We start from the raw sequence: 27,531 nt of genomic DNA, 5'->3' as shown, positions 1-27,531 counted from the left end.
GTAAAGACACAGAGACTTCTTAATCTTTGTTCCAAATGCCCAGTCTCAGCTTAGGCCTGTTTCTAGCCAGCTTTTCTAACTTAAATTGTCCTGGTTTCTATTTTTTTTTTATTTGTTCTCTCTGTGTTTTGCCCTGATGATTTTTTTTTACCTTTCTTTCCTTCTTTCTGTATATCTTACTTTTCCTGTTTCCTCTGTGGCTGGCTAGCTGATTGGGTGGCTGGGTGGCTGGGTGACTCTTTGGCTGGCCCCTAGCTTCCCTGTCTCCTTCTTCTCCTCTCCCCTCCTTTTTGAATCCAGATTTCTCCTCCTTTTTGTTCTCTTTTCCTGGCAGCCCACCTATCCTCTCTCTTGCCTAGCTACTGCTGTTCAGATCTTTATTAGACCAATCAGGTGGCTCAGGCAGGCAAGGTGAAACAAACGCAACTCATCTTTACGTTATGAAACATACATCCTTCATATTGTTAAACAAATGCAGCATAAACAAAAATGACACACCTTTACACAGTTAAAGAAATATTCTGGAGCATAAACAAATGTAATACATCTTTGCCCAGTTACAATATATTCCCCAGCACGTGGAAATGTTGGAAGTCACTTTCGATGGTCACAGCATGGAGGAGGACCACTGGCACTTAGTGTTTAGGCCATGGATGCTGCTGAAGGTACTGCAATGCCCAGAAGGGATTCACTTCAGTGGATTAGCCAACAGAATTGTCAATAGCAAAGTTTTGTTTTTTTTTTAACTGTTCAGTTTACCTATGATTTCCTGAGTTCCTAGAAACTCTGTGTCACAGTCTTAAAAATCTCTAGGTCATAGACTCAGAAAAGGATGAACATGTTGAATAGAAGAGCATCAAGAAAGAAAGTGTGTGAACAGGAAGGTCTTCCAGCAAGAGAGAGAGGAAGCAGAAATCATTGCATTATTCGCCGCTGCATGTAGGTTCTATTCTGTGGTGTGCTAGTAAGAGGCAGTGTGCAATAGTGGTGTATTTAAAGATCTATCTATCTATCATCTGTCTATCTATCTATCTATCTATCTATCTATCTATCTATCTATCTATCTACCTATCTATCTGTTTTTTTTGAGAAAGGGTTTTTCTGTGTACCAGTCCTAGCTGTCCTGGAATTCATTCTGTAGACCAGATGGGCCTTGAACTCACAGAGATCCACCTGCCTCTGCCTCCTGAGTGCTGGAATTACATATGTGTGTACCACGACTGCCTGACTTAAAGAATTTATTTATTATTCTTTTATTTATCCTTTGAGAATTTCATATGATATACTTTATCACATTCTTCCCATTTCTAGCTTCTTCCAATCTTCCTCTCTACCCTTCCTACATAACTTCATGTTCTTTTTTTCTTTTATTAAAACAAAACAAAGAAAAGAAAAGCTCAACTAAAAACCATGGAGATTGTTTTGGGTTGGCCCACTATTCCTCGGGAGTGCAGTATATATATTGTGTTACTAAATCGAAGAAAAACTGATTTTTCCTCTTCCAACATTTGTGAATAGATTTTTTTCCCTCCTCCATACAGAGATTTTTGTCTGGCTCAAGCTTGGGGTGATCTTGGGCATGCTGTCACAGTCTCTGTGAGCATCTGTTATGCTGTTTCATTAAGATTGTCCACTACTTCTGGCTCTTATAACCTGCACACTGGTGGGAGGGGTGTGGTAAAGACTTCCCACTTAGGGCTGAACACTACAAAGTCTCCCACTCTCTGCATGTTGTTCAGTTGTGGGTCTCTGTGTTAATTACAGAATACTGCAAGAAGCATCTCTGCGAAGGGCTGAGTGATGCGCTCTACAGGTATAGTAAGTAATATGTCATCAGAAGCCCTTTTACTACCAGGCTCATTTAGCAGAATAATAGTACTAGGTTCGTCCCTAGGATCCGTGGAATATCTAGTCTTAGGTTATTGGCTTTATTAACAATACTAGGTATGGGCACCATCTCATGGAGTATCCATCAGATCTAATAAGAAAGTCATTGGCTACTCCTCCAGTATTGTGCCATTATTGTACTGTGGGCATATCGTGCAGGCACATAGTGCTATAGCTGTAGGGTCCATAGCTTGCTAGGTACTTTTTCTTCTGGGAGTGTTTCTAACACCCTCCAGCATTTTGAATGCTAGCCTGTTGGGGGTGAAACTTCCCGATGAGCACCAGCTTTCTCTATGTTCTGTGGCACGAGCATGTGTGTCTTCATCAGTAGGGCCGTACTGTGAAGTTGTAGCATTGGGAATAGCGTTGTCAATAGTCTGTCGTGTTTGGGGGAATCTATGGGAGGGAACCCTTTGGCCAATGATGCAAAAAAGGTATACCCCCTTCCTGGTCCTAGGGATTTTATTTGGTAACAAATGATGTTATATGGTGACTTCATTGAAATTCATTCTATACATGTATGCATTTTAGGAAGTTTCAATATTAGTATATTTCCATATGGCTTTTAAAAAAGGTCTTTAGCATTAGTTATTCCTCCACATATTTCCTCTCCTACCCTGTCCTTCCACCCCACTCCTTTAATTCTGATGTTCTGGATTTCCATTTATAACACTATATTCTACTTCCCTTTCCATGGAAGATCCCTCTTATGTCTGGTCCCTTAATATTACCTAACCTCTGTGGATATTCTGAATGACACACATGGATCTAAAGCACAAAACCTTTAAAAAGCTAAAAGATTTCTTCTTCTCCTCCTCCTCCTCCTCCTTCTTATCCTATCATTATTGTTTGAGGCATAGTCTCACTTTCTATCTTTGGCTGGCCTGGAATCTGATATGCAGACCAGGCTGGTCTCCAACAAGGACATTGTGAACTATCAGATGCGGGTGCTGGGAATTGAGCTCAGGTCCTCTGCAAAAGCAGTATGAGTTCTTAACTGCTGAGTCATCTCTCCAGTCCCTGTAGTGGATTATCATTAGTGGATGCTAAGTATCGAGATGTTCATCATTTCTATGGTAACTTCAGACTTTCTTTACCATATTCTAGGAGTAGGGAATACTGTAACTTGGTGTGTGTGTGTGTGTGTGTGTGTGTGTGTATAAAACTGTCTTATTAGATTTTATTAAGAAAGTGGAGAAGCATCCTCCATCTCCAACTCTCTTTTAGAGATAGTGACATCAATTAAAGAAACTATTCAGGCAAAGAATTCTTCAAAACTATAAAGCAGCTAATCAACATTCTAAAGCAAGCTCACCCCTGAATAACGGCTCTCAGAAGAGATGTGAGATCTAATGAGGGGCAATAGACCTGCTTTCTCTTAAAAATAACCAAATACTTAATTTATTGAAAAACAAAACAGAATAAAAAAACAAGCAAAATGAACAACAATAACAAAATTCCTTTGAAATAGTCTCAAATAGGGAAGTCTAACAAGGGCTGTTTTCGAAGTTTTCAGTGTTTAAAACACACCATCATTGTGATATATGTTGCCATTAAATTTTAATTATAGAAGAGTTCTGGTCAACAGCTACCCAATCCATAGCCCATTTAGTAGTCAAAGAAACCAAGGTAAGTAATGTGTTCAAAGTCACCCAAACATATCCAAATCTGGACTCAAAGGCTTCATGCAAAGCCGCAGAGGCTGTAACCACTGACCTTAGAGAGAGGAAACAGTTTAAGAAGTTCAGATGATTGACTTTTCAACACATGCAAAGGAGGAAGCCGGGATAAAGTCCTTTGATTCCTGCCACCTCTTAAATTCCAACTTGGGTCTGAAGGACGCAGAGGCAGCCGGCTTTTCCTAGAGCCATATTAAGCCTGTCTTTTGAGTACTTTCTCATCCCCGGTGACTTGAGCCGCATCACACACAGTTGCCAAGTGACAGCTGTCCTCTGGGAGTCAGACATTCCTTTTGGTTCTTTTTCCAGCAGCTGTGTATCACCTGATGGCAAATTCAGACTATTTCCCCTCCTGGGAGTTGTGATTTCTTGTGAAACTGTCACCCTGCAAAAACATGAATCCCTGTTACCAAATATAACTTAGATAGGCAGATGCACGTTATTCTCTCTGAAAAGTAAAGAGCATGCGCATGAAATTAATATTTACAAGAGGATGAAGTTAAATAACCTGCTAGTGATTGAAACAGGATTGTACCGTCCCTGGAATTCTCATGTGTGGGAATTCTTAGCTATAGGGCCTTGATGATGATAAACAGTAGGTTTTGATCTTCTTAGGTATTTTCTTATGTTTCCAGACTTGAATTCTGGTGAAGGTCAGACATGTTTTAAGATGCTTATGTTTGAGTAAGAAAAGGGGAGGAGTTTGAATGAACAAGATCGTGTGGAGTGAATCCCAGATCTTGAACATCTTGGCTGTTAACCAATTTAAAATCTGTTTTGTACGGTGACAGACCAACAGTCTCCGTCTGGAACATGTCGTTGTATTATTAGGCAAGAAGATATTTGCCTAGAAATATGCTTACACCTCATATGTTTAATTTCTTGTGCCCTAATCCGAACTGCATTTTAATGTCTTCCCTTAGGATAGAGGACCACAGCAACTTTCAAATAGCTGTAAAGTTTTCAGAGAGAAGTCTGACAAATTATGCATTGGAAAGACTGAAGCTGAAACAAGGAAAAGGGAAAAGAATCAAAAGAAAAATCTTAGAATAATGGTTCTGAAATTTGTTTTTCTCTCTCTAGTGTTTTCATCTTGTGAAATATTCAAAGCAAAGCGCATTTTGAGTTCTTTAGTTAGGACTGGTAAGAGGCAGAGGTAACTAAATGCAAGGCACGATAGTGGCAACACCATGGCAGCAGCTCGGGAGGGAGAGCGCACAGCTTGCAGGCACCAGGACAATCCTGGGAACCTGCATAAAAAGAGCAGCACCTGGTGACAAGCCTTTGCAATCCTGGCACCACTGAGGCCGAGGCACACCGTATCCCCTGCTGCTTGCTGCTCAGCCACCTTAGCTTAAGCGGTGCATTCCCGGCCAATGAGAGACACGAGGGATAACAGCTGAGGTGAGTCTCGGGCCCGCATGTATACACACGTGCACGTGAACACCCATGAGGGCACTTTTCGGAGTCACTGGGCTCGGGGTTCTGGGTGTGGGATGTTCTCTGCTGCTAGCCTTAGAGTGATGATGGCCAAAGAGAGGCTCTCAGGACCCTCACAAGGATACACACACATGTATGTGCACACACACACACACATATGTACACATATACCTTGTAAATGGGTTATTCAGGACTTGACATTTGTTAATCATTCAATTCAGTAGCAATGATCAACTATAGATACGTGCCTGGTTTATAATTTGACAGAAACTCAACAGTTTTCAGCGCCATGACTGACTGACCAAATCATGTAACCTTCTTTGGGAGTTTGGTTTTCCTTTCTGCCAAGTGAGTTTTCTTGACACCTTCTAATCTAATCTGTGCTTGGGTAAAGTCTGAGTAGGGCTTGGAACAGTGGGAAATACTGTGAGCTGCTTCTAAAATTAACCCTGAGATGAGTTCCTGATCCCCGAGAAATTTATAATCATCTAGCCTGATGATTTCTTTGGTACCATTAGCTTGATGATTGCGATGATTGACAGCTGTGTGAACTCCAGCACGTCACATGACACATTGGGTTTCCATTTGGGCATAGTGGTAGGACTCTTTCTCCCACATCTACTCTGCTATAGACTCCGGTGAAGCCAGTGTAAGGCAGCTGTTACTCGTGATTGCTGAACTTGGCTGCCTGAGTTTAAATCAACCCGTTTTGTTCTGCCCTGCGGTTTAACTGCAGATAGATGCCATCATATTTCTGCCCCTGTTCATACATGGATGGTAGCCCGCCCTTGTATGTTAAGGTATATGAAGCACTTAAGACGAGGCTAGACCTGACAAGTGAGTGAACAGGCAATAAATAAATAAAAAAAATCAGAGCCAGCAAGATGCCTCAGCTGGTAAAGGCACTTGGCACCAAGACTGATGACCTGGGTCCAATCTCTGGGACCCAGGTAAGTGGAAGGCGAGGAGGGATTTCTGCAGGTGGTCCTCTTCTGCACACGTGTATTCCCATCCCCCATTCCCATGCACACACACATAAACACATATGTAAATTTACAAAGGACTAAAATTAAAAACAGAACAGAAAGCTTGCTTCTCTGTTGGGAAGAGCCTGTGTTGTAGCTGGCAGGGAACGTCTATGGTTTCTCTGAACTGGGTGCTTGTCTCACAATGAGTCAGTGTTGACCACACTCGGTTGAGTTACTGTGTTTTGTACCAACCCCGGGACAGAAGGGACCAAACGTGGTTTTTGTCCATCAGGGTGTTTTCGTCAGGGCAGCTTCCCTTCTGCAGACATCCATCACACCACCCTAGTGATGCCTGAAATCTGCTACTCCACCCACGTCTGGGTGACTACTGATATCCTCTCTGTAAAGACAGAGCTTTGGGTTATAAATAGCTTCCCAGTGAGAGATGCCCTCGCAATGGGCTTCTGATAATTACGATGCAAGCTGTTGGCTATAATCAAGTTTAATTGCTAAGGAGTATAGAGAGGCACCCCTAACACCAAAACCTCACAGGCTGTTCTTATGCCTTTTTTATCTGATTAAATATTTCAGTGGGTTGCTAGTCAGTGTTTGTGGTTCCTGGGAAGGGCCTTTGACCTCCTGGGTAGTCCGCTGGATGATGCATTGACCCATGAGCCTTGTTGTAGGTGGTAAAACGGGCAGAGAGTACAAAGCAGCAGATTAGGGCCCTAGAGACAGGCTTGAGCCTTGTTTCACTGCCTTTGCAGAGGCACTTGTCTGTGTGTAAGCATGGGAGCATCAGAATTGAGGGCACAGAGGCAAAAAGCTAGAGGGAGAAATGGCTATAGAATACTTTCTGGGTTGCCGCCAGCCACCTTTCTTCCGGTGATTTTATAGCTGACCGGCTGCTGTCAAAGCCTCTCCTGCCTCCTTCTGTCTGATGCCACTGAGTTCACCATGTCTTGGTGCTCCATTCAGGGTTTGCATGGGCAAAACAAGGGAATCAGGCCCAGTGGCTTGAGTTTTCTACTGACGTCCTCTCCTAAGAGAGAGTGAAAATGCGGAGGGTGCTGTCTGAGATGAGGCTCACCAGTGGTACAGCGGATCTGTGTTGGGATAACTCAGCTGTCTGGCTCCCAGCGATGGTTACACTTTCCTTTGTCTTGTCTCGCACAGAACCCCACCGGCTCTGTCCTGCCCACACCTGACTGCAGAGACACCCTCCCGGGTTGTCTAAGAGGCTGTTGCCTTTGTGGGCTGTCTCAGAGACTTGTCTCTGCAGACTGTCTCAGAAGCTGTCATCTTTGTAGGTTGTCTCAGAGGCTGTACCTCTGTAGGCTGTCTCAGAGGCTGTCACCTCTATAGGCTGTCTCAGAGGCTGTCACCTCTATAGGCTGTCTCAGAGGCTGTCACCTCTGTAGGCTGTCTCAGAGGCTGTCACCTCTGTAGGCTGTCTCAGAGGCTGCCATCTTTGTAGGCTGTCTCAGAGGCTGTCACCTCTGTAGGCTGTCTCAGAGGCTGTCACCTCTGTAGGCTGTCTCAGAGGCTGTCACCTCTGTAGGCTGTCTCAGAGGCTGTCACCTCTATAGGCTGTCTCAGAGGCTGCCATCTTTGTAGGCTGTCTCAGAGGCTGTCACCTCTGTAGGCTGTCTCAGAGGCTGTCACCTCTATAGGCTGTCTCAGAGGCTGTCACCTCTATAGGCTGTCTCAGAGGCTGCCATCTTTGTAGGCTGTCTCAGAGGCTGTCACCTCTGTAGGCTGTCTCAGAGGCTGTTGCCTTTGCAGGCTCTGCTTCCTACCCCAAATTTACCACCGATGTGTTCTGCACGAGCGCATCTCATCTTATGCTCCTTGCCCAGGGCTTCAGTTCCTGCTCTCAGCTTGGTCCCTGTGGATTCCAGCAGATGGTTTCCTTAGCTCTAATAATGACATTTCCAGGCTGCTGACTTCAGTCTCTATTGCCATCACCGACAGCTTGGCTAGTACCCCTGGTGGGACCTCTTCAAACTCTCTGAACCTCACTGGGTCTAGGACTCTGGTATGCCCTTGTGAGGTAGGTATTTTTGACAGGAAAAGCACACACGAGTGTAGGCAGCTATGATCCTTGGTTAGGGCTGTCTTGTGCCAGTGACTGGTGGACTCACCGGATCAGCCAGAACAGGTGCCAGTGAGGTTTGTGATCTGGGTATGGACTCCCTGCAAGTCAGTACCCACACTGTCCTGTACTGGCCTCGTCCTGTCAACTTATCAACTGCTGGTTGACTTCAGAAGGCAGGGAAGATGGACCAGTACCCATCCTGCTGCAAAGACAAAACCCACAGCCAGATAAAGACCACACCCAAGTCCCGCTGCACCCAGCCCAGTCCCTGGCTGTGTCTCAGAACATGGAAGATGAAACAATTAATAATAATAATAATAATCTTGGCATTATATTGATAATGTGGTAATTACATTGTCATGTTGTAAGCAGCCCTGGGGACTCAGGGCTTTTAAATCAGGCTGGTTTTAAATGTCTATGCCTTTTTCACATTTTTTTTTTTTGGCAAATTTGTCTCCATTTGGCTAGATTGTTCATCTTCCTTCATGTTTTAAGTTTCACATGCAAGATCTGGGCATACTGGTCCATTCTTTTACTTCCAGCCCTCAGGAAGCTGGGGCAGGAGAATCACGCATTCAAGGCCGGTCCAGGGTATATAGCGAGGAGCTGTCTCAGAAAACAAAAAAGAAACAAAAATTTCTACACCAAACAACATTGTCATACTTGCTTTGCGGCAGACGTTTTAGTTTTAGGTTAAAGAAAGGGGTTTCAAGAGGCAGGCGGATCTCTGTGAGTTCGAGACAAGCCTGGTCTACAGAGTTAGTTCCAGGACAGGCTCCAAAGCTACAGAGAAACCCTGTCTTGAAAAAACCAAAAAAAAAAAAAAAAAAAAAAGAAAGGGGTTTCAATATTCCTTTTCTCTTTGGTATACATATAATTCAGACACTTTTAAATGATCAGTTGTCAACCCACCTGAATTATTAAAAAATACAAGATGGTTATGGCACATTTTCTTTAAACATTTGATTTTAGAGTATACTGGCTCATTTGGACTTTAATCCATTTGCTTGCCTTTGAGAAAAACCGAATGGGTAGTGGTGGTAAACGCCTTTAATCCCAGCACTCAGCAGCACTCAGAAGGCAGAGGAGGTGGATTTCTATGAGTTCGAGGCCAGCTTGATCTACAGAGAGAGAGAGAGAGAGAGAGACAGAGAGAGAGGGAGAGAGAGACAGAGACAGAGAGAGAGAGAGAAACTGATAGACAAAATAAATAAACAAATAAACTTAGAATACATAGTATTTTCAGACAGAAAGGTGAACTTATAACTAAAGAACACGAATACAAACAACCTACACGGACTATAAATCAGGTGTTCTGCTTTGCTATGGATTCCTTTAACTAAGACAATCACATTCACACTTTCTGTATAGCTTCTAAGAATGTCTCCAATGTGTGTGTCCAATCTAGGGATTTATTTCTTGCCAATCACACAATCTACCATGGCTCTTTCATTTTCGAGTGTCCTCCTTTTTTTCATCTTCGGGGATATTAATTTGAGGGCTATTAATCCTTTAATCAGAGCCACAGAGCAATCTTGCATCTGAATCTGTGGGCTCCCGCGGGGATCTCCAGTAACTCCTCGGACATGATTGGTTGATTATACCCTTTGCTTTAATTTACTCCTACCGATTTAGAGTCTTCTGGGTGCTCTAACGTGAGTCAATCTGATTAATGTTTCGGAGCACACCCGAGGAGGTCACTGCCAATGGCTCTCTCAGGTGACTGTGTCTGCTAATGTAGTTACTCAATAAAAAACCCATTTTCCCCTGGATATTTTATTGCTGACTTTATTGCCCAATTTGCTATGCTCTTTTGTCTCTAATGTGTTGTCCTTTTTGTTGGGAATTTTCATTAGACATACTCTTTAGCATCAATATCATTTAAAAGTTCACTTGATGCTTTAAAAAGAATTAATTTGCAGTGCGCTGATAGGCTTAGCAATGACTTTCTCCTGTGCTTTTGTACAACTTGAACTGGTTGTGTTTAGATGTGATTGCTCCACATACGGAGCACTCATGTCAAAGGCTTGCTTCACACGGTCCCACTCCTCCTGAATGTGCACATTCCCAATCTTGTTATTCTTACAATAAGAAATACAATATTTTTTGAGACAGGGTCTCACCTGCTTTAGGAGGCAGGCAGCACACTGGCTGTCTCAGTCACTTTTCTGTCACTGTGAGAAGACGCTGTGACCAAGGCAACATAGAGAATGAAGAGTTAGATGGAGCCTAGTGTTCCAGATGGTGAGTGCCTTTCACGTCAGGGCAGGGAGCACGGCAGCAGGCGTGGTGCTGGTGCAGCAGAGCAGTGCTCATATCCTTGTCTGGAAGTAGGACACACACACAGACACAGATACGAACACGCAGACATACAGACACACGCATGCGCACACACACACAGACCCAGACACACAGACTAACAGACACACTCATGTACATGCATGCACACTCACACACACAGACATAAGACACACACATGCACACACACAGACTAACAGACACACACAGACACACACACACAGGCAGAGGGAGCACTTTGGGAGCAGAGTGGGCTTTTGAAACCTCAAATCCCACCTCCAGTGACATACCTCTACCAGCAAGGCTGCACTTCCTAATTCTCCCTGAACAGTTCCAGCATCTAGGCTGGCCTCAAGCTCTCTATGTAGTTGAGTATGACCTTGAATTTCTGATCCTCCTGCCTCTGCCTCCTAAGTGCTGGGATTATAAATATGGACTAGCATACCCAATCGATGTGGTGCTGGTATCAAATCCAAAGTTTTGTATATGCTAGGCAAGTACATGACCAGCCGAGTAACATCACCAACTGCCGGAGGTCTGTCTCTCTCTCTCTCTCTCTTTGGTTTTTTGAGACAAGGTTTCTCTGTAGTTTTGGAGCTTATTCTGGAACTCCCTCTGTAGACCAGGCTGGCATCAAACTCACAGAGATTCCCTGTCTCTGCATCCCCCCTCGAGTGCTAGGATTAAAGGTGTGTGCCAGCATTGCCCAACTCTTCTCTCTTTTAATTTAAGCATAGTTCTTTATTGATTCTTTGGAAATTTCACACCATGTACCCCAGTCTTGCTCACCTTCTTGTCTCTCCCTCACCCCTGCAGTATGTCTCCCTAAATTAATTAAAAACAAAACAACCCTCCTACTTCGCTCTTTCATCTTTCCATCACCTCTTCATTCATCCCAGCAACATTGGGAGCTGTGGTGTACCCCTTTTGTCTGATCAGCCCTACCCACAGAATATTCATTTCAATGGGTTCTGGTCCTCTGATTTCTGGCATACCATCAACCCTGGCCTTCATCAAAATGTCTCTCAGATAGCCCGTTGTTGCCCTGAGTCATGGAGATCGTGCGGTTAGCGTTGGTCAGGACCAGGGCCTTTTTGCACCCCAGCAGGTCACAGATAGGGTGGCTGTTAGGGTGTGCCAACCCAAGACCCAGGATGTGGGTCTGGGTGGTGGTTGAGCTGCTCAGTTTGGGCCACTGAGGCCACTGCCTCAGGTGAGAAGCAGAGCCAGCTCTACTAGGCCCTTGCCATTGGGGCCAGCTCTCCTGAGTGCTGGGGTCAGCTCACCTGAGTGCTGGGGTCAACTTTCCCATGAGTGGGGTGGAGGCCAGTTCTCCTGCTACAGTGACCGGCAAGTGGCAGGCCCAGCTATCCTGGAGCCTTTGAGGCACAGGTCTGGCTCAGCATGACCTTTGGATTTTAACACACATTGTTCCTATAACCCCTTGTGGTAGCACTAGCCATAGACATCAGCCCAGACCCTGGCTGCTGTAGGACCATGGACCCAGACATGACCCATGGTGGCAACCTGGTCATGGTCCCTTGTAGCTGCTCAGGCCACTTGGATTGGCACGGCCCCCATAGTAGCAAGGCCTTCAGACACCAACATGGCCCTAGGGGTAGCCGAGACTCCTGGCATGGGCATTGCCTTCAATGAATCACAGGTATCAACACAGACCTTGGCTGCTGTAGGGCCAGGAACTCAGAAATGGCTCTCGGCATCAGCCTTGACCCAGACAACATCAAGGCCCCAGTAGCAGCAAGGCCCTCAGACACCAGCATGGCTACAAGATGCAACCTAGACCCCAGACATCTGTGTAGCCTTTGGTGGCACCATAAGCCTCAGAATATCGTAGACCTCAACTGTGATAAAACCATGGACACAGACATGGTCCCACGGAGCAGTCTGGCCTCTGATGGCACCATGGTCTCAGCTGGCAGCTCAGCCCACCCAGATCAGCATGACCCTGGCAGTAGAGTGGCCCTTGGGCACCTATATGGCCCCAGGTGGCAGCCCAGATCCCTGGGATCAGCATGGTCTTCAGTGGTATCAGGAAGCACAGATACTAACTCAGGCCTTCCCTGACTACTGTAGGGCCATGGACCCAGAAATGACCCCTTACTGTAGCCAGGGCTCAGATGTCACCATGGCCCAGATGGCAGCACAGACCATCCAGATTAGCATGGCTCCAGGGAAACAGACTCAGGTGTTTGACCAGACTGAAGTCATCCTCACGGCCTTTGGTGGTTACTGAAGCCTTGGACGTCAACACAGACCCTGGTTACTGCAGGGGCATGGGCCCAGGTATGGCTCCCCACAGCCACCCAGGCCTGATGTCATCATATACCCTGGGTGGCAGCACAGGCCACCAGATCAACATGGCCACAGAGGCATGACCCATGGACGCTAGAATGGCCACAAATGGTGGCCCATACCCTGGATATCCCCATGGCCTTGGTGGCAACATGGGTCATGGATGTCAACATAGACCCTGGCTGTTGCAGATCTAGATATGGCTGTCATCAGCAGCTCAGGCCCGGATGTCAGTCTGGTCCCAGGTGGCAAGCAGGCCACCAACATCAACCCATTTGTCACGGCCCTCGCTTCTGCAGATCTGCCTATTTCCACAGCACGCGAACCATTCTGCCTTCCACTCCGATTTCACCACCATAGGCTTGCTTATCATACACCCAACCACCCAGGGCCTTGTACCTGGGGGCATTTGGGTGTTTCAGACAGGCTGGACCATGAGGACCCAGGCTGCCCCATGGGTGTCTTCTGCTTGTCTGAGCTGTGTGGTGTCAGGGGGACTGTGGATGCTTCAGACATCCCAGACCATGAGGAACGGTAGGAGGATTTTTAAATGTGTGTGAACATCATAATTACTTGAGAAATATCCTTAAAAATGTAGACTTTTGCCCTTTGTTGCTGCTGAACTTTAATTTAGTAGGGGTAAACTTCCACTAAAAACATAACGTGTCTTTTATGAGATCTCAGATGATGGAAACCGCCATCCTATGAAACCAAGTCAGAAAACATTCCCTTCTAAGGAATGCATATGACGTTGTCTCTAAGTCTTCTTTCGCCTGTCACAGAGACTCACATTCCAGCTTCTGAATCTCTGGCACTCATGTGATGAGGAGCCCTGGATCTCCCACGACTGCTATGGAACAGGCTTTAATGCCCCAGTAATTGTGGTGCATGACGGGAAGTAGCTGTGGTGCATGATGGGATGCCACTGCATAGTGTTTGGATGGGGAGGGCACCTGGTTCTGGTGCAGGTGTTGGGATTCTGTTGGCTTGTAACGCTGCTACGGAGATCATTGTGAGCTAGTCTGGGAGTCTAAGTGCATCGTTACAGCTGTGTGTGCCCGTGTGCATGTGTACATGCATGTGTGATGTATGTATGTGTGTGTGGGGTGCATGCTCTCATTTGTGGGCATGTGGAATCCAGAGGAGGGCGTTGGGCATCCCGTTCCACCACTTCCTGCTGTATTTCCTTGAGGCAGTGTCTCTCAGTGAGCCTACAGCTGGGTTGGTAGCCAGCACACCCACTGATCTCCCAAATAAGGCTGGCTGGTCTGTGGGTCCCAGAGACCAACATGTCCCCAACTTCCAATGCTCGGATTATGGTCATGTGCCACCAGAGATGTTTACTATTATTATTCTATGTGGGCGCCGGGGATCAATCAGATCCTGGTACTTGTGTGGCAAACACTAGGCCAAGTGATCTGTGTGCCCAGCCCACTGGCTACGTTTATTCTACGAAGCTCTAGGCAGTTAAAAACTTGCTGCCACTTCTAGCGCGGGTCTATAAGAGTAGTTTCCTGTAGTGTGTGTGTGTGTGTGTGTGTCTGTGTGTGTGTGTGATGGCAGAAAGGGAGTCCACAGAGCCCGCAGTAGCTCTGGGACAACTTTTTTTTTTTTTAAAAAAAGCAAGTACTATGGGAAGATGCTTTTAAAAAGTGAACTACAAAATTGGAAGGAAAGACGGAATAGACTCGCACACATGGAGAATGGCGAATCTATGCCCTTCACCTCTGCGACTCAGCCAGCAGGCTGTAAGTATAAAGGCTGTGCCCGATGAGCCTCGGAACTGCCAGCACCAACAACAGGGAGATGCATGGAGGCCTGGAGCTCCCCTGGCAACCTGTCATTACTGAATAGGGTGGGCCCTAGGCCAGCTGGCCCCCAACATGGAGCTGCCGAGGCTGCAGTCTTGTGTTGTTTGCTCTGGGGCAGTAGTGCTGCCCACAGCCCAGAATCTCAACATTTGTGCCTGTTGAGCCCCAGGGTGACTGACACGGACGACAGGGTGGTGTGCAGCAGTCTGGAACTTCCTCGGAAACAGTCATTACTGAAGTGGGCCGGCCCTAGTTCACTGGCTGGCTGGCTGGCCGGCCCCCAACATGGAGCTGCTTTAGCAAGCTCATAACGCTTGCTCACCTGCAGGCTTCAAGCACAAAGATCCAGCCAGGGAGCCTTGGGGAAGCAGTCACTGAGGGTGGGGAGGTGTGTGGGAGGCAGGAGCTCACACAGAACCTGTCCCTGATGTCCTGCCTAGCTACTATAGCACCCTGACTCTGGGCAACAGCAGAATATCCAAGACGAGTCTCAGGAGTGGTCCAGTATTTATGGTGCTTCAGAAAACAAAAACATTGAACCAGACCAATGACCCATTGCAATAAATACTCGCTTGTAAATTGTTTGGGCAACACACACACACACACACACACACACACACACACACACACACTGTGTGACACACTGCAATTTCCAATGCCACTACCACAAATGAATATGTGATGGCGAGGTGGGAAAGATGAAGGAATAGAGTGCTGAGTGGTAGAGAGAGGGAAACTATTGACACCATGGCACTGACAGGTGTGAGAGAAGGCCAAGATGTCCTTGTTGAGTAGGGCTGACAGGGTGGTGAGCAACAGCCTGGAGCTTGTGCAGGCTCAGCCCCTGAACATGCTGCCCAGCCTGACCACTGCCCTGGTTCTGAGCAACAACAGGATGTCTGAGGTGAAGAACAACTCATTTTCTGGGTTGGACCTCCTCAGAAGACCTCTATGGCCCATGCTGCTTCTCGGGGTCATGCCGATATCTGCTGCCCCAAGCTGAGGTTCATGTGGATGTCTGTGGTCCTGCAGAATCCAGGGGTTGTGTTGAGGTCAGTCGTCTGTGTTACCATCAAAGCCATTTGGTTGTCTGTGGTTTGTACAGCCACCTGATTCATGTTGCTGTCTGTGGACCATGCTGCTGTCAAGGGCCCTGTTGATGTGAGTGGCCTGAGCAGTCACCTGTGACCATGTCTGGCTCTGTGGTCCTACTGTGTTGATGTCCGTGGCCCATGATATCACCAAAGGGCATTCCGATGTCCATGGTCTGTGATGCCACCTGAAATCATATTGATGCTTGTGGGCCAGGCTACCACTGGAGACCATAGTGGTGTTGTGGCCTGTGTTGTACCAAAGACCATGTTGGTGTCCTTGACATGGGCTGCCATCAAGAGCTATGATGGTGTTGGTGGTCCGTGTTTTGGCAGAGGGCTGCGGTGATGCCCATGGTTTGCACTGCCACTGGAGACTATGCTTAGGGTCCATGGTGTGTGCTGATCCTGGAGACCATGTGGATGTTCATGGTCCACGCTTTTGCCAGCCATATAGAAGCCTGTGATCTCTGCTCCTACTGACGATAAAGAGCAAGGAAGCTACCTTCACAGTGGCATTGATGACTGCAGACTCGGTTGAGAAAAAGGGGCTTAGAAGGCTTCTGTGAAAACCCTACACTATTCTCCCCAAAAATCACAGCCAAGACAGAGTCATCAAAGAGAACTCTTAAAAATTGTGATAAGGATGCTGAAGTGTCGCTCTCCTCAACTGATGGCTTCTGGTGGGGGTGTGGCTGGGGAAGGACTTTAGTTTTCTTTAAGGGCTGGCCACTGGGAGTTTGTCCACGCTCCAGTCAACCTGAATTTTTCCTCCTCCTCCTCTTCCTCCTCCTCCTTCTTCCTCTTCCTGCCCTTTCCCCTCCCCTCCCTCTCCTCCTCCTCCTTCTTCTTCCCTTCTTCTCTCCTCCTCCTTCTCCTTCTCCTCCTCCTCCTCCTCCTCCTCCTCCTCCTCCTCCTCCTCCTCCTTCTTCTTCATCACAAGGGTGGAGGGGCAGACCTGGGAGGACTGAGAGGTGGCTGTGACAGAGTGCATTATGTGAAACTCCCGAATAATCAATACAAATATTATGTAAAATAAAAACAAGAAAGGGATTATTTTGCTTCACAGTTTGAGGGTACAGTCTCTGTCATGGTGGAAAAAGCATGGCAACAGGAGTGTGAGGTGCCTGGTCACGTGGTGTCCATAATCAGGAAGCAGAAAGAGACGAATGCTGGTACTCAGGTCTCTGCACCCCAGCCTGTAGGATGGCGCTAGCCAGACCTCAGCCTTAGCACCACATTCATGATGTTTTCCCCTGGCTGCTAATCCTTTGTAGACAACCTCGCAAAGTTTCCCAGAGATTTTTTTCATGCTTTGGAATGCTGGAGGGAGAAGATGAAGAAGGGACTAAGTTCTACTATCTTTTCTTTGAAATCAGAGATTACCCAAGGACATGAAGTGCACAGGGTAGGAGGACCATGTGGGCTGCTCCTTGGCTGGTGGCCAGGCCTGCTGCTGGCGGAACCTCCAAGAGAGAAGGAGACTTGCATCCTGGGATGGCAGTCGCTGCTCCCAGCATCCACCTAGACTGAGGAGCGGGGTCAGGCTGGAAATGAGAGCAGATCATGTGATGGGAATGGGAAGAAGGGGCTGAAAAGCAGGAATTATTGGGCCCGTTTAGCCCTGTACTCCTGTCAGAATGTAGAATGTCCTAGAAGGCATTTTGATTTGTACACAGTATTTATGACATATATTTGGTGTCTCCGATTTAAAAAGTATAAAAGATTGGCCCATTGCCAACTTGCGGGTGATAGAAAATGAAAACAATAAAAGTGACAATACATTATTCTCCTGTCTATATTAAAATCAGCCAGGTTTTCCACTTTATCATTGGGAATATAGCCAAATGATTGACTTGTGATGAGAAAGATTATGTCTGTGTGTTTAAGGTGTGCATGCATGTGTGTGTGTGGTGAATGTTCCTTATTTTGGAGGAACATGGCCTTGTTATACTTTAATTGTTCTGGGGTAACTTCTATTTTTTCATTATAGCAGATGGTAAATTGGCCCTCGAGCATTTGGTGGTAGCTGATAAGCTGATTAATTCTCAGTGGGGCGTTGTATGCTAATTAAAACATTGTTTCTATTGGCGGGGAAAGCAGTGTGTCGCTATATATGATTATCCGAGCACAAATGGAACTAGAAGTTTGGTTATTCCTCTGTCAGATGCTCCGAGTAATGGAAGAGATTGCTCACAAGCAACAGAATTCTTGAATTCTGAAAAGATTGCCCACAAAGAACAGATACTAGAATTCTGAAGAGATTGCTCACAAACAATGGAATTCTAGAATTCTGAAGAGATTGCTCACAAACAATGGATTTCTAGAATTCTAAAGAGATTGCCCACAAACAACAGGATTCTAGAATTCTGAAGAGACTGCCCACAAACAACAGAATTTTAGAATTCTGTGGTTGATTTATTTTGAAGATGTCTTAGGACAGGAGCTCTGCCACCAGCAAACACTGGGGTCCCTGAGGATTCCTATGGCCGCTCTAGGGTGGGGCCTGAGAAGCTGCATTCCCAGTGAGAGACCAAGGGCACAGAGGCCAGAGCATGGCAGCTGCACCCAGGCTTCATCTGTTTGGCAATGGCAGAGTCGTCCTGCTATCTAGAGTGGCTAAGCAGCGGGGCTACATGGTGACATTTTAGTACATTATAGTACATTTTAGAACAGCTGTCAGGTGGCAACCGTGGCACTGTGGAGAACCATGTCAAAAGGCTGAATTTTAAAGGAGTTTTCTGGGGAACGTGGTTTGTGTTCTTCGCCAACTCCATTCTCTCTTATACACACTAAAACTCACAAAAGGAGAATAGGCTCATTGTGCCGCGTTCTGCAGGGATGAGGGTTATGAAGGAAAGAAACACAAGGGGGAACGCCTTGCAGTAGAGTAGAGGCCGGGGAAGACCTCAGAGGGCAAATGCGCTCTCTTGTCAGCGGCTTGGGCAGAGAAGGCGTTGGGCATGTTCGAACTCACCAGAAAGAAGTATAGTCTTGAAGTAGAAAATGGCAGGAGTGGAGACGGAGAAGGCAACAGAAGAAAAAGACTCACTCTTGAAAACAGTCCTCTAATCAAAAAGTTCATGAAATGCTTGTTTCAACAACATTAAACCTCAAACCCTGGTACAAATGGCTGGGGTGCCTATTTGTCATCAAAGCTGACCTGGCCTCCAGGTTCTCCCAGCATCCCTCAAGTCCCTACCTGTTACAGGTATGGCTCGCATACTCTCCCCTCTCCCCTAAACCTTTCCAGACCTTGGCCTGGGTTGCCCCTCCCCCAGAGGCTCTTGCAATATAATCCAGACGTTTTGATTATGGGCCTCTTTTGTACCTTTCCCCTCTTGGCTGCTGTACCTGGTCCCTCCCCTCTCTCTCCTGTTCCTGCTCTACTTCCCACACAGCCCAGCTCAGTCTGGTTGTGTCCACTCTGGACTCTCCCAGATGTCCCTGCCTCTGGCTATTCCCTCTCTTGTATCTCCTCCACCAAACCTACGAGCAGTCATGTCCTCTCCTTTCCTTTTAATTTTATTTTTCATTCAGACAACATTGTTTTTATTCATCCCCTTGTATTAAGTCTGTCAAAAACTGCTGTCATAAAATACTCAAGGCTGGATAATTTATGAAGATGATAATTTTTCAATTTAACTGACAGTTTCAGCAGCTGAAAATCCATGCAGTATGGCTCAGCCTCTGGCAAGGGGCCTCCTTGGCTTGTCACCCCAAGGTTGAGAGAGTCGTGGTGGATAGAGAGAGTGGGGAAGGAAGATCTCTCATGGTGATCCACAGACCAGAAGGAAACCGAAGTCCCACGAGAGCTGTGTAGATCCCTTCTGAGGACAATGGCCCACATGACTTAAAAACCTTCCACTTCCACCTCAAAACTGTCCCAACACCTTGTTTGTTTCTTTGTTTTGTTTTGTTTTTCAAGATAGGGTTTCTCTGTGTAACAGCTCTGGCTGTCCTAAAACTCACTCAGTAGACCAGGCTGGCCTCAAACCCATGGAGATCCACCTGCCTCTGGCCTCCTGAGTTCTGGGATTAAAAGCATGTGCCAGTACTGCCTGGCTCTAACATAACATATTTTTTTTAAAAGACTTATTTATTTTTGTATTTGATATATGAGTGTTCTATCTGTATGTATACCTGCATGCCAGAAGAGGGCATCAAATCCTGTGATAGATGGTTCTGAGCTGCCATGTGGTGCTGGGAACTGAACTCAGTACCTCTGGAAGAGCAGCCAATGCTCTTGACTGCTGAGCCATCTCTCCAGACCCCAACACTTCTTAAGATCACCACACTGGGGACCTGGCTTCCAACACAGGGAACCATGGAGACGCCCCGTATCAAAACCACAGACTCTTTGTTGCACGGATATCACTTTAATCTAAGATATTTACTTTTCTCAAATGTCCATGACCATGAAGCTCCCACTTCCACCTCAGAGGCTAGTGTCCTTTGAAACCCACTTGGGAACATCTTGGTTTAGTGGGCCACAATCAAGTGACCTGGGGAACAGAGCTGAATAGCAAGCACCTGGGTTTGTAGAACTAGGTTTTGGGCTGTGCTCTGATGTCAGTATGGACCTGGGGCTCATGTACTCCCTACTTCTTGGGGACCCTCAGAGCATTGTGAATAATGGCTACTGATTCTTTTCTACCTCTTTATGACTTTGGATGAGCAAGTCTAGAGAGGAAACCCTGGCAGAGGTGAAGAGAACCACATTCATCGGGGCTTCCTTGGAGATTATATGTAGTTTGCAAATGAATTCTTCCCAAACAAGAAATTAAAATAAAATCTGTTGGCGGGTATGGAACTCTAAGTCATGAGATTGTTGGTGAAGGAAATGAGGAACAGATCAAGAGTCAGTTCTGTGGCAATGCGCGGTGTGGGGAAGTGTCGTCACACAGACTTCCGGTCTCATGATACTCCTGGCTGACGGGAGCACAAACAGTGGCGCTTCCGGCAGCGCCATTTTTCTCCTTCCTCTGTGCTCATGGCAGACTTTCTTTTTTCCCTTTCCTTTCCTCTTTTTGGGGCAGAGGTGGTGGGCTTAGGATATCACATAGCCAAGGCTAGCCTCTAACTCATTGTGTAGCTAAGGATAACCTCAAAGACCTATCTTCCTGCATCTACCTCACCAGTGCTGGGGGCACACCCAGTGATCTCTAAGGAAGTTTTTGGAAGCAGAAAATTAATATTAAATAAAATAAAAAATAATAAACTCTCGGATGTTAGTGTTTTGCCAGCTGGAGTTTCTTTAATTTGGTGTTTTCTGGCCTCATTTGCTTCAGACACAGGGGGATGGGTGTGTGGGTGTGTGGTGGGAGAGGACAAAGGGATATTTGTTAATGATTTAAATTTAAAGGAGTTGTATTTGACAGTCTGCACCTTGGTTCACTGGCAATAGAATCTCATTCAAAGTGTGGTTGGGACCTGAGGAGACCAAGGACAGCTCATGCAGCTGACCTGAATCAGAAGGGCTCACGGGTCTGAGGTTTTCCCTTGTCATCTTGATGAGCTTGAGAAGTGCCTGGCAAGTTAAATAAAAAACACCCAAGAGGCATCCCCTCTCTCTACTCCGGAGGGGAGAAGGGAGAAAGGCCGACACACAGGCATCCCCTCTCTCTACCTCTTGCTCACCATTATTTGCACGGCCCTGTCCTTCCTACTGCCATGGCCAGAGACATCTGTGACTGTGAGCAAGAGAGAATCTAGCTGATCAGAGAGCTTTGGGTTCATTGAGACCCTGTCTCAAAAAATAAGGTGGGGAATAACAAGAAAGATACTCAAAGTGAACGTCAGTCCTCCACAAGAACACACATGTACACACACACACCACACACCACACACACACACACACACACACACACTGAGCACACTGTGGCTGGACCCTGAGGAACCACATTTGAAGCGGTCCTCTGGCCTCCATATGTGCATACACACATATGTATAGACCAAAACAAGATATAGAATGGAGGTGGAAAAATGAAAAATATATTGGAGATTGTGTGTGGGTTTGTGTGTTTGTGTTACTCAAGTTAAAGAACAAACAGAAAGATAATAGAGATAGCTCATGTGACTTCTTGGCCTTATTACTTAAAAAATTGTACACGTTCTCACTTCTAAGTGTGTCTCTCACACCCACCCATCATCCCAGCTCAGCTCCAATCTTACTACTTCATACCTGGCCCGTTGGACTCTCTTGTCTTTTGCTTTCCTTTCTTTATGTATATATTTTTAATTTTTTTAAAAAATTAAAATAAACGGCATCATTACACCTTCCCTTTCCTCCACGTCTCTTTTCCTAGCTGAGATTCTTCCTCTCAGATGCATGGCTTCTTTTTCTCTGTTGCTATTGCATATATACGTGGAAATGCACAGACATACATACACAACTCACTGAGTCCATCTGGCGTTGCTTCCTTGTGTATGATTTCAGCACTGTCCAACTGAGGGTTCATCCTGGGGAGGACTAAGTCGCCCTCTTTCAGCACGTTTTAGCTGCCTGTCGTTCTTTGTTTAGGGGGATAGTTCCATGACATTTACCTCTTTGACGTTAGCTTGTCTGTCTATTGGTGGTACCATTGTTCATGTCCTGAGGGATCATGGGTAAGACTTCCTATTATTTCTAGGAGACAGTCTCACAGCAGACTTCCTGGTCTTCTGGCTCTTACAGTCTTCCATCCCCTCTCCTGAGCATGAGGTGCAATAGCTGTTTTGGGTGTACCCACTGGGTCTGGGGTTCTGTCCCATAGTCGGCTGTTCTTTGCATTTTGACCAGTTGTGATGTTTTGTAAAGGTCTTCATTTGTTGCAAAGAGAGCTACACTTAACTGTGGGTATAAGGATAAGCACTAAGGAGACAGGAAGAATGTAGCTTTAGTAAAGTGGTAGTCTTTTCTTGCTGTAGTTTTTATATGACCATCTTTACTTTCATAATGCTTTGTGACCAAATCTTACCCATCCTTCAAGCTCCTGCGAAGATCTTCAACCTGCTTGTTGAAATCTTTATGGCGTTTCTTTCCTGGCAAATTGCAGAAGCATTGATTTGTTTCAGTCAGCCATTAAGCTCATACACTCGTGTGACTGGCATCTAAATGACATTTTATTATTCCATACCTTTTAATATTTCACATGCCTGTCTCCTCCCTCTAACTAGACTGCAGTGTTTCTGACAAGGCTCATCTGTACTCACCCTCAAATGCTTTGTGGAAGGAGAGCCAATCAATGGGATGCTTGATAAAAATAGCCTAACCAAACTTCTGTTTGGTTTTGTTTATAAAATTGTGAAGACAGAATCTTGCTTTAGATACTTTCCTTCTTGACTTTATTTCTGACCTTTCCACTTACACTGCTGTTTATCCCGACAATCTGGGCTTATTTTAATAGCCAGATCAATGGTTGCTTGACAGCCCTCCAAGGCAAGCCTTTGGAAATTCACTTACTAGGGAAGGCCATCACGTTGTTGAGTGTTGGATTTTTTTTAAGGCAGGGTTTCTCTGTGTAGCCCTGGCTGTCCTGGAACTATCTCTGTAGACCAGGCTGGCCTTGAACTCAGGGATCTACTCGCATCTGCCTTCTGAATGCTGGGATTAAAGGTGAGTGCCACCACCTTCCAGCTTGAGTGATGGATTTTTTTTTTAAAGTGAAGTAAACTCCAGTTAGGAAGTTTTCAGTGATAGGGCTTTTGTGTTAATGACCTGTTACTGTCCTGCTGGGCATGAGCTCCTGTGGGAAGTTGTTGTCTCTTATGTCCCCCATGTCCCCTGTCCCTAACGGCCTTTGGTATAAGGTGGCTGCTTACCATGTGTCAGGAGGTACGCTGCTGAGTGGCAGCGTAGGCATGAGAAGAGACAAGCACTTCAGGCCGGCTGCCTACTGTATCAAATATGTATCCTGAATGAAATAGTTTTTGTCTGCAGTAAGCAAAGCATAACAGATAGCACCTATAATTTAACAACTCATTCTTTCCAAAATATATCATCTCTCACTCAGCTCACGCATGTGCTGGACTTCCCGAGTTTACATGCTGTGAAACTCTTCCTGTTCTGGTTTTATGGAGGTTTCACTTTTTTTCTCTCTGTTTCTGCGACAGATCATGCTCCAGTGGCTATGGGTGTGTCCTTGTCATACTCAGCTTCTGCTTCCTTTACATTTACCTTGCAATACTCAAGACTGCCCCATGCCAGGTGGCAGGTGGTGATGGAAACCCAGCAAGGGAGGAAGGAGAGAGCACGTGTATGTGATCAGAGAACTTGAGTGTTCCGATGGGAGGGGCTGAGACAGGAAGCTTCAATACTGAGTCCTTTGATGGTCAGGGAAACAGGGAAGGCCCAACCCTTTGTTCCCTCTTGCACAATCTAGGGGACATTGGCATGGAACTCTGTTGTAGAGTGGCAGACTTGTGAACAGCTTTTTGATCTCTTCAGATACTCTGAAGTCATACCTGGTCTGAAGCTTCATTCCTCATGGTTCTGCTCATATAGTTGCTGCTCTACCTTTCGGAGTTATAGGCTCATGAAGGGCATCCTCAGAAGGTCAAGGGGCTTCCTTCACCAATCCCAAAGGCCTGCTGATCTTTACCCCAACATTCCTGACTCTTTCCATAGTGACATCAAAGAGATCTTACCTTTCCACTGCTGTACTCATTCCCCTAGGATTTGGGGGCAAGTGAGATGTGTTGCATGTCTAACACCACTTCTTATGCCTCTGGTTTTGAGCAATCTGGGTCAAAACTGTTCACAGAGCACAAAATAAATGAGTGAAAGAGGAAGCCAACCATATGCTGGCTTATTATTATTAATTCCCTTTTCTCTTGCTGGGACAAGTACCTGGCAAGAAGCAACTTGAGAAAGGATGGGTTTTGGCTCATGGGGTCTAGTCTCTCATGGTGGACAAGGCATAGTGCCATAATTGCTTGAGGTTGGGACAGGAACATGAGAGCACTCACTCGTATCTGGGTAGATCAGGAAGTAGAGACTGGACAGGAAGCAAGGTTGGGCTAGAAGCCTCAAGGCCTGCCCCCAGTTGGGAGGTGGGGCATCTCTCCAAACATTAGGCATCAGAGTGTTGATCCCATGAGGCAAGAAGGAAATCCGATTCAACAAGACTCAGTAGCTGGTGTTGGTCTAAACTTCCAGAGTCTGAATCTGGGCAGTTTGTTTTAGGCATAGTTAAACGCAGCACAACTTTGGAAAAAAGTTTCCTGACGATAAGTAACTCAATCCTGTATGTACACCAAAGCTTAAGACATGATTACATTGAAAGTCTTTTCAAAGTTCATGGGACTTCTTCCATAAAGATGGGTTCTATCAACAGAGAAACAACGCTCCAGATAAGGATCCTGGGCAGTGGTTTTCAACCTGGGTCATGACCTCTTGGGGTTGAACAACCCTTTCATGGGAGTCATATATCATTCTGCATATCAGATGTTTGCATTATGATTTATAGCTGTACAAAATTCCACTTATAAAGTGGTAACAACAATAATTTTATGGTTGGGGTCACAGAAACATGTGGAACTGTATTAAAGGGTTGCAGCATTGGGAAGGTTAAGAAGCACTGGTCTAGGGAGAATGACTGAGATAAATGTAACAGCCTGGAGGAGCCAGATGTGGACTGGCCCTACAGATTGCACAGATGTCACCAGGCTACTAGCCATACCCACTCCCAGCCTTCTGGGCAGAAAACAGGTTATCCATCTCTGCAGCTGAAGAAACAACCCTGTGTGTTTGACGTTCCTGGTTCCCTAGTGTTGTATGTGAGCACAAGGACCTCATTCCCTCTACTCCCAGCTCCCCATTTCTCTAGCAAGGCCTCATCTTCTAAAGGTTCTACAGCCTTCCAAACACTGTGGTGGCTAGGCCTTCCAAGTGTTCACACGCATGATCATTTTTCACATCCAAATTCGTAATATAGGTGTCCTCACTTGTGTATACCAGCTGAGGGAGACTGTGCCATATGGTGTCTGAGATGTGGCCAAGAAAAGCCTCGTTGATAAAAGGGCCTGTGTATTGTGCATTAGGCCTTAACCCATTTCTCCTACATAAGAAAAATTGTATTTCTTCGAGATGAGCATCTGCACAAAGTTCTGAAGTCTATCATGTGTGTGCAAGTAAATAAACACTTTGGGGACTTCGGAAAGGAAATCTATGAGTGCATCAACGTTGGGTGGAGAATTCCTAAAGGCAGGAGTACATAGTCTACAATGCTTTAAAACCATCTACTCTCAGATCCTGACTTAGCATCTAACATCTCAGGAACATACCTTGAGACACTCTCTACAGCCAAGACATTCGTTCTTGTGAATGGATAAGCTTAGATTATACTAAAGCTATGAATTTGAAGTACTTTCCTGTTTTACACTGAAGAGAAACAGTAGGAGAGCATTTTACTTATAGAATAAAATGCTCAGATATAATGTTGTTATAGTATCTGACTCATTAGAACTAAACTGATATTATGGTGTGGACAATCAGTTTGTAACAAGATCATTAGGAAGAATTTTTCACAAGAGATATCAGGGGTTATTATCCCATGATTCAGTCTCACACACTATAATAGTCATGTCTCTTGGAGCCACATGTGTGTGACAAACACCAGGAGATAAAATCTGGGCTGGAAGGTTTCAAGCTGAGCTGGCATGGTGTCTTAGTTTCTTATCTGTTGCTGTGGTGAAATACTCTGGCAAAAGCAACTTAAGGGAGAAGGGTTTGCTTTGATCCATAGTTCAAGGACAATAATCCATCGTGGCTGAGAACTCAAAGTGTCAGCAGCTTGAAGCACCTTGTTTTATATCTACAAGCAGGAAGTAGAGATGAATGCATGCTACTGCTCAGCTCTCTTTCTCCGTGTAGTCCAGATACCAGCCCAGGCAATGGTGTTTCTCACAGCAGGCAGGTTTTCCCTTTTATCATGGCTTCTTTGTAGGGACACTAACCTTACCATACATCACCTAGCCTCAGCTGCTCTCTAATCCTGTGGTGTAAGACTCTCCATCTTACGTCTTTCAGGCCTTGAACACCACTACCACTGGATATCACTGCCAGGCTCTGCTGCTAGACTGACATGTAGCCTGGACCTCTTGGACCACAGTTGCGTGGTGCCTGGGGAAACCCTTCTGCAGGCAGCTGGTTTTGAAGAACTGAAAACTCCTTCTGTGTCCATTTAGGCTCTCTCCCTTTGAATGAATCTAGTCTTCAGTGGTTCTGATCTCTTTAACAATCATAGCTGCTTTCTCAGCACCATCATATATTCCCTCCTGTCTTGAAATTTCCTCTGTCAAAAAAAAAAAAAGTCCATTATCTTTAACTTCAACTTCACTTTAGTTCTCAGGACACAGGCAAAACGAAGACTGATTCTTGGACAAAATAACACATAAATGGTTCCAGACCAAGTTCCTGATAGAGGTTTTGTTTCCCTCTGAATTCTCACAAACCTGGCCTGCATTGTCTACATTTCTTTCAGCGTTTTTGTCTTTCAAACTCCCACTAGGATGTCTCATTAAATCATTATACTTGTAAAAGGGGGAAAATTGAATTGCAGGACACATTTGGCTCAAAGGTTTTAGACTGAAGGACTGTAGACATGACTTCATGCTATTATGCAGTCTAGGCAACCTCATTCATTATGTTGGTGTGTAAGCGCATGGCATATTATAGGCTATCTGTGAAGCTAATGGTTTAAGTTCAGTGGTTGAACACAACTCAGTCAAAAGTATCATGGTTTGGTATTCAGTGCCTTCCAAGGGCCGTGTGTTGAAGGCAGTGTTGGGAGAGGATGGACCTTTGAGGAGGCAGAATGAGCGGAGGAAGTGAGGTTCTTGTAGGTGTGCCTTTTAGTAACCACAGCTCCTCTTTCCCCCTTCTTTTCTCATCTTCCCAGCTGCCCCAAAGCAGATCAGCTTGTTTCCCACCCACTCCTCACCGAGAGATTCTGCTTCACTACA

The 27,531-nt window shown here is 45.8% G+C and overlaps 1 protein-coding gene across 5 annotated transcripts in view; it reads left to right on the top strand.

The window, feature by feature from the left end:
- Slco5a1 (solute carrier organic anion transporter family member 5A1) overlaps positions 1 to 27,531 on the top strand; it is a 128,025-nt gene that overhangs the window by 10,851 nt on the left and 89,643 nt on the right. The gene's annotated exons all lie outside the window — the stretch shown is intronic.

Source organism: Microtus pennsylvanicus, chromosome 5 (genome assembly GCF_037038515.1).
Source record: "Microtus pennsylvanicus isolate mMicPen1 chromosome 5, mMicPen1.hap1, whole genome shotgun sequence".
Classification (NCBI taxonomy): Eukaryota; Metazoa; Chordata; class Mammalia; order Rodentia; family Cricetidae; genus Microtus; species Microtus pennsylvanicus.
Note: the sequence above shows the minus strand (reverse complement) of the source record. Positions and strands in the feature narration are given on the sequence as shown.